This window comes from Strix uralensis, chromosome 18 (assembly GCF_047716275.1).
Source record: "Strix uralensis isolate ZFMK-TIS-50842 chromosome 18, bStrUra1, whole genome shotgun sequence".
Lineage (NCBI taxonomy): Eukaryota > Metazoa > Chordata > Aves > Strigiformes > Strigidae > Strix > Strix uralensis.
The window spans coordinates 9,806,766-9,813,789 of NC_133989.1; the positions used below are offsets into that span (position 1 = coordinate 9,806,766).

The 7,024-nt window shown below is 43.9% G+C and overlaps 1 non-coding gene across 1 annotated transcript; it reads right to left on the reverse strand.

Moving 5' to 3' along the window:
• Nucleotides 1–6,934: 6,934 nt before the first annotated feature.
• On the reverse strand, nt 6,935–7,024 carry LOC141951919 (small nucleolar SNORD12/SNORD106). Its single transcript, XR_012631493.1, has one exon. It is a non-coding gene; the product is annotated as a small nucleolar SNORD12/SNORD106 (small nucleolar RNA).

Here is a 7,024-nt window from a genome sequence, read left to right on the forward strand (position 1 = left end):
GAGTATAGGGTATTCCATACAACATTTCAAAAGGTGAAATCCCAGTTACTGAGTTTGGCATGGTCCTAATGTTTAATAATGCCAAGGGCAAGCACTTTACCCATGACATCTTAGTTTCAATCATTAATTTTGATAATTGCTGTTTCAAGGTTTGATTAGCCCTTTCCACTCTTCCAGAGCTTTGGGGGTGCTATGGAGTATAGTAGTCCCACTTGATTCCTAAGGCTGTAGTGATATTTCTAAGAATTTTTGAAGTAAAATGTGACCCTTGATCTGAATCAATTACTCCTATCATGCCATATCTCGGGATGGTATTTTCTAATAATTGTTTTGCCACTATTTGTGCCGTAGCCCTGGTAGTAGGTATGGCCTCTACCCAATGGGTAAGTTGGTCTGTTATAACCAGCAGGTATTTATACTGTCCTGCCCTAGGTAATTCGGTATAATCTACCTGTATCCTTTCAAAAGGCCTATGGGCCAACGGTCTCCCTCCTTGGGGGGTTTGCCTCATGTGTTTTTTATTTATTCTTTGACAGTTTATACACCCTTGAGTTTCTTGTTTTGCTATTTCAAAAATCCCTATACATCCATAAAACTTTAAGAACTGGTCTACTAATGCTCTTATACCCCAATGAGTCTGTTGGTGTAATCTATGTATTATTTTTCTAGCAAATCCCTTAGGCAACATTTCGTGTCCATCAGGAAGTATCCATTTATTTCCTTTCAATCTCGCCCCTAATCTTTCATATTCCTTGATTTCAGTTTCAGGATATATTTTTTGGTTCTCAACAAATTCCCCCTTTTCCTCGGTTGTAAATTTATCAACAGTAATCGTTAGGAGTGCTGCTCTTTTTGCTTCTTCATCAGCCAAATTATTCCCTCTAATTTGAAACTGTAATCCCCTCTGATGTCCTTTAACATGGGTTATAGCTATAGCTTTTGGTTCCCTGATAGCTTGTAATACTTGCTTGATTAACTCTTCATGTATTAGCCCTTTTCCTTGTGTATTTATTAAACCTCTTTCTTCCCATATTTTTCCAAAGGTATGTATCACTCCAAAAGCATATTTTGAGTCGGTAAAGATCGTCCCTTGCTTACCTTTTAGTCTCCTTAATGCCTGTAATAGAGCACATAGCTCACAAGCTTGGGCAGACCAACTTGCGCTTAGGGGGCCCGATTCTAATACTTCCCACGTTTTCCCATTTATGATTGCGTACCCTGATTTCCTTTTCCCTTCTATAACCCGAAAGGATCCATCTACAAATAACTTCTCCCCTTCCTCTAGTTGTTGTTCTTCTAAATCTGGTCTTATTTTGGTTTGTAATTCTACCATATCAATACAATTATGGTTTTCTCTTTTCACTTCTTCCCAGTCTCCATATAGAAATTGTGCTGGGTTCTGAGCTGTTGTGGTTTTTAAATTTAATTCGGGTGAAGATAACAGGATTGCCTCGTATTTTAGTAGCCTATTATCTGTTAACCACTTTTCTGCCTTTTGTTGGAGCACTCCTCGAATGTCATGTGGAGTAGAAAGTATTAAAGATCCCCCAAAAGCTATTTTCCTGGCCTCCTCTACCAAAAGAGCCACTGCCACTATAGCCTGTAAACAGGTTGGCCATCCTCTGCTAACAGGATCTAGTAATTTGGAAAAACATCCTACGGGTTTTTTACTTCCCACCCAGTCTTGTGTCAAAACTCCATAAGCAGTATGATTACCAGTGTCTACAAACAACTGAAATGGTTTGTTCAAGTCCGGTAAATTCAGGACTGGAGTTCTGGTTAATATTTCTTCTAGATGTTTAAATTTTTCTTCATCTTCTACGGACCATTTTACTACTTCCGTGGTCAGCTTTTCGTAAAGAAATTTCACCTTTTCACTAAATCCTTCAATCCATTGTCTACAATATCCCAACAGACCTAATAACTGTCGAATTTCTCTTTTTGTTTTTGGGGCTGGTAAGGCTAAGATTGCCGCTATGCGGTCAGGGTCTAACTTCTTTGTCCCTTTGCTAAGCCAATGTCCCAAATATTTCACTTCAGATTCTACAAATTGTAGTTTGGATTTTGAGACTTTTAACCCCCTTTTCTCCCAAAAAGTTTAACAACTTAATAGTATTTTCCTTAACTTCTCCTTCAGACTTTCCTGTAACTAATAAGTCGTCTACATACTGTAAAAGTTTCACTTCTCCCTCACATTTAAACATTACCAATAGGTTCTCTAATGCTTGGCCAAACAGATTTGGTGATTCTGTAAAGCCTTGAGGCAGCACTGTCCACCTTAATTGTTGTTTTCTACCAGTTTCCAGATCTTCCCATTCAAATGCAAAATAGTCCCTACTATCTTTTGCTAAGGGACAAGCCCAAAATGCATCCTTTAAATCGATAACACTATACCAGATATAATCTGGCAGAATTTGATTTAATAATGTATATGGATTTGCTACCACTGGGAATTGGGTGACAGTCCTCTGATTGACTGCTCTTAAATCTTGTACTAATCGATAGCTACCATTTGGCTTCTTAACAGGTGAAATTGGGGTATTATGAGGTGATTTACAAGGTTCCAATGTTCCCCTCTTTATTAAGTCATCAATCATTGGTTTTAATCCCCTCCTTCCTTCAAGAGGAATGGGGTATTGTTTTCTTCTTATTGGTTCTTTGGGATTTACTATTTCTTAAATGGTTCAATGTCTATTTTGCCAATATCTCCATTATTATACCAAACTATCAGATTTATGCATTCCTCATCTTTTTCTGTTAACTGATATAATTTTACCATAATTTCCCCTTTTATTACTTCCATATTTATTCCCAGTTTAACAATTAAATCCCGTCCCAATAAATTGTTTTCTGCTTCTTCAACTAAAAGAAAATCCCCTATACAAAATTGACCTTCAGATTCAAGTTGCACATTTTTGATGATAGGAACCCTAAAAGGTTCTCACTTCGCTCCCACCACTAGTGCAGTGCTTTTGCTTACTTAACAGTGGATCTTTCTGCTCCCAGTATCTACCAAAAATGTAACTTCATTCCCCTGGGGACCCAATTTTAGGTTTATCAAGGGCTCAGATGGTGACTTTGTCCCCAGGATATATAGCCCCTGACACCCCTAGTCTTCAATCTTACACATATCTTCATCTTTCATTCTCTTCCGACAATGCCTTTTGATATGTCCCTTTTGCCCACAACAATAACATTCGGGTATTCCCCTGGAAGAATCTCTACTCCTCTCTTTTGCAGTCACTGACCGCCCTCTTGTGTCGGGAGCAGGAATTCTTCCCAGTTGCTCCTTTTGCCGAGTTTGCCGGACTGCTGCCACAAATATTTCTGCTTTCGCTTTTTGTTTCTCCTCATCCCTCCGTACATACACTTTCTGAGCCTCCCTCAATAAATCCTGTAACCCTCGATTCTGCCAATCATCCAATTTTTCCAGTTTCCTTCTTATATCCCCCCATGATCTGGCCACAAATTGGGTTTTTAGCAAAGCCTCTCCGACTGGAGAGGCTGGTCCACCCCAGAATACATTTGTAAGTTTTTCTGCAATCTCTCTAGCCAATCCATGGGGGACTCTTCCCTTCCCTGGTGTTCGCTGAAAGCCTTGTTAATATTATGCCCCCTTGGAACGGCTTCCCTAATTCTTTGTATGACCAATTCTCTTAAATCTGACATATTTTGTCTATCCTGAGCATTTTGATTATTCCAATTTGGATTCTGGTTAGGCCATTTCTGCTCTCCGGGGGGACCTTGTCTTCTCTCCCACATCCACATTCCCGCCTGTCTTATCATAGATCTTTCTTCGGCCGTGAATAATATTCCTAAAATAGACTGCATCTCCTCCCAGGTGTACGTATTCGGACCTAGGAACTGGTCTAATCATTCAGAAACCCCCAGGGGATCATCCAATAATCTACCCATTTCTTTCTTAAAATTTCTTACATCCCCCTGTGTTTAAAGGGACAATCACAAATCCAATTCCCCCTACATGCCCTCCCATCGGTACCTCTCAAAGAGGGGCTAAGAGGGTCACTGCTTCCTCTTTACGTGTTTCATTCCTCCCTCTCTGTATAGTTTTACTCCTGGTATTTTTAGAAGGAGGGGAGGGTGGTAGGCTAGGAGCCGAGGGAGTGGGATCCGATGGTAATTCTGGATATATTTGTTCAGGTTCCTGTTCCTCTTGCCTCTGATAAGGAGGGGGCAGTTTATCTAATGGTTCCCAGGATGGCTTCCCCAGCTCCTTGCCTTTCTTTTTCTCCTTCATAAGGAATAATGCGACCATGGAGGTTGCTCCCTTCCATACTGCTGCACAGTCACTTTCTTCCTGATTAAAAAGTTCCTTACTATCCACATATAGGTTCAAAGCTTGACATACCCAATCATCAAATGACCCAAAAATGGGCCAATATAATCAGTTGGGCCTAATTTCTTTTCCTCCTCAAACTTTAATGCAGTAATAAACCATCTTCTCTTTATTTTTTCCTTTTTGAGAAGGCCATAACCCCCAATATTTTATCATCAGCCCCAGAGGACTGTCAGGAGGTATATTTGGTAATTTGAACTTATCTTTTAAACTCATTTGAGGGTCTTTTTCCTGATTTGAATTTTGACTCTTTTTCTGGCCCATTTTTAGGAATTTTGTGGCAACTCTTACCGCCCTTGTAGGGGTTTGGATCCAGGCAGTCGAATCCCTCACCCACCTACGTATTCCTACGGCAATTCCTCTCGCCCTTGGTTACCGGTAAGAGTGTTTTGCGGGGGGGTTGAACCCTTCACCCTCCCACGTACCCCTAGGACCCATGCTCCCTCCCGCAAGCCCTATAGGATCCGCTTCGGTCCTTCACCGGCCAAATCCCTCGCGGGAGTTTGGAACCACGGTTAGACGACCTCCACTTTCGATTTGGAACTCAAATCCTGGCTCCGAAACTACTTTCGTCTCCAGAATAAGGCTCCGTCTCACTCACACTCTCACACACAAGCAACCGACTCCCACCCAACCGAACGGCATCTCTTATACTCACGACTCCGTTGTCTTCGTTCGGATCTTCGTGCACGAGAATTACGGGTAAAAAAATTTTTACTGCAGTTTCCTTTCCAATCCTGGAGCTCCAAACCTTTTGCTTATTGCCTTTCCCTTTTGTTCGTTAATCTCAAGGGGCGAGCCTTGGCTGGTATTTTCTCGGGCTGCAAGAATTAATTTGCGGGGCGCCTCCCGGGGAAACCCAACTCCGGATGCCACCCGGAGATCACGTCGGGGTCACCAATTTTGTAACAAACGGCCAGGATTCCAATCCAAGAAAATAACTGATGTATTATAAAAGACAATAAGCAAAGCAGCGCTGGGTGGGTAGGGAGTCTCCGCTCCACCAATACGCACCCCGAGTTCTAAAAAGCAGCGTCTTTTATACTCTGGTACCATCGTCTTAGCCAATCTCTTTTCGTCAGATAGTTGTCCTGTTCTTCTTCCACTAGGTCAATTTGAGCTGCTGGGGTACGTGTCCTCCTCCTATTGAGTCTTTTGAAAGTCTCGAAGCCTTGGTCTCTTGGCGTGCTTTTCTTCTATTGGGTCTTTTGAAAGCCTCATGATTCCATCTTTCGGCGGGCTTTTTCAAACAGCAGTTATATCAGCTCTAGGTGGGGTTTCTAGGAAGCGATTGCATATCAGCTCTAGGAGGGGTTTCTGAGAAACGATTACATTGTTCCACGCGAATAGCACACTTTATATTTTACCCGTATATTCAAACATTCTTCATAATTATAATACAGGTTATAGTGATCACAAATCATTTCAGATCCTCACAGGGTACCATATTCTACTTTTACAATATTTCCGACAGCAAGATATTATGGTTTGACATTTACAAATCATTCAAGCGTAACGTACCCGCCTTGCTTAACTTAGCAAATTATTTACAATGGTTTATTACAGTACTACCCCCTTTATCTATTCTATTCAGAGATAGTGTCTCAGAACAGGCTTCCTTGTCTACAAACATTTGGCCTAACTACACAATTCCAGCGGGAGAAGAACCATATGTCCTTCAGTTATTTTATCAAGAGAGCTGGATGGCTGGCCTGCTCAAGAGGCTCATGGGACAAGAGAAATACTGCAAAAATCCGGATAAAAACGACTGTTACATAGGGCTTCTGTGGCAGAGCACAAAGCAGCCAAGACAGATTTAACAGAAAGAGGTGGCCGGCAGAGGTAACGCGTTATGCACTTTCGTAGGCCCAGCCTTTACGGCCATGGAAGGCCTTCCTGATACAAAGGCAGGAGGTCAGAGCCCGGGCAGAGGCAGCAGCTCGGCCACGTGTACCGCGTGGCCCACGCCGTGGCCACCACCGCACAGCTTCCTGCAAGGGGCAGGGCAGGAAAGCTCCAGGAGCAGCCCCGGCTCCAGGGGCCCACCGCAGCCAGCCTGGCTCTGCCCCACGCCAGGGCTGCAGCAGACTGCCCGCCTGTCTCCAGCGTGGCCTGGTCCCCAGCACCCCGGCCACGGGGGCCGTCAACCCAGCGCCCTTCCCAGGCTGCAGATTTTGCACCCTTGCACACAGTGGGAGCGAGACGAGGCACAAAGGGCCTGGCTGCAGGAGGAAACCCTCTCTGCTGTCAGCTCCGCAGTACCTAGGTTAGTGGTCAAACCCACCCATCTATAAAGTCTCCAGGGACACCAACCTGACAAAGCACTGCAGGAACAACTCAATTAACTTTTTTGAGAAGTATATATATAGATGCATTTCTAAACCAGTGAGGAACAGTTACTTTAAGGACTTACCATTCTCACCTGCCAGAGGCTCAGGCCTGGCGGAGCGCACCAGGCCGCTGCCCTCATCGCACGCCGGCCCCGCCGCATCGGGTCTCCCAGAGGCCCTGCGAGGAAAGGCAACGGGGGCGGTCAGCGCCGGGCCCTGCCAGGGTGCGGGGCACGGCGGCGCTCCCCAAGGTGCATCAGACACGATCTGGCTTGAACAGCGAGAAATCAACACTGCCGCTCTGATGGGGAAAAAAATTGTCATCACCTGCACCCGC